We start from the raw sequence: 1,236 nt of genomic DNA on the forward strand, positions 1-1,236 counted from the left end.
CCTCTTCTACACAAATTCTGGGAGAATGTAAGAGCCTTCCTTTTTTTGACATGGTTTGAGGGAACAACTGTAAATCCATTCAGGGCAGTTTAATCTAGATGGTCAATTGAACACTTCAGAAAACCTAAAGGTTCCTAAGGTTCCATCTCATGTAGAATACTGTATATTAATTATTTTTTACCAGATATTTTACAAATACCTCACCTCATCCTGTATGTAATCAATAATAATGTATTTTAGGGTAGAAAGACACAGACTATCAATATAAAAAATATATTTAAGCCCTTCAAATTCTTGTGTCCTTTTTCTTTAGTTTCTGAATTAACATATCATTGGATTTATTGAATAAAAATAATTACAAAGATTTTGATGTAGAGGAGACAAAATCGATACACCATTGTTTGTTTTATGACACCTTCAAATTTCTAAGGACCAGATCCTGAGTTTTGCAGGGTTTTTGTTGAGTTCGGAGTGTCTAGGATACATGTTTGGAGTGCCCTTCGATAGTGCCTGTCTTTACTTCCTGCTTGGAAATAATTTCTTTCTCCTGAAGGTGTTCTAGAAGGAGTTCAATGTCATGACCCTAGAGAACCCAAGAAAAAATGTATAGTGAGGAAGATGACCTTCAGAGAATGTTCAAAACTATCTTTGTTTCTATGATCTGTGTGAGTTACGGAACACAGTGTGTGCTTAAGAACCCTGAAGTAACTCCCTCTAAGCCGTAATTGTGTGTAGGATATTATCAGACCTCACACTCCTGGATATTTCATCACGGAGAACAACAGAATTTGGGATTTGACTGAAATGTAGTCTCTACCTCATGACTTCCTCAGATTGTTTTTCATTCATTCCATTTCCTAAAATATTTCCAGCCATTTTGAACAAATAGAAATACCTATGCTTTTATAGCTGTAGTTGTAAGATCAATATCTATATTGTATGCAATATCTCCAGTGAGGTGTACACGTTTGTATCTAGATTGTATTGTTATTTTTAAAAAAAACATTTGGAACCCAGGTTTGTTACTTAACAGAGTAGTCCATTCTTATTCCATGTATTAGACTCAGACAATATAAAGGAAGTCCCTTCTCCCTTTGGTCCCCGAAAGAAATGTAGCCTAGGATAGCAGATCCAACATTACACTAACCAAAGTAACACAAAATGGCGTCCCATTATTTAAGGGCCAGTAAAGGGGAGGTGGTCAAGAGGAAGGAGGTGGTTAGAGAAAAAAGGTTT

The sequence above is a fragment of the Suricata suricatta genome, chromosome 4, assembly GCF_006229205.1.
Source record: "Suricata suricatta isolate VVHF042 chromosome 4, meerkat_22Aug2017_6uvM2_HiC, whole genome shotgun sequence".
Lineage (NCBI taxonomy): Eukaryota > Metazoa > Chordata > Mammalia > Carnivora > Herpestidae > Suricata > Suricata suricatta.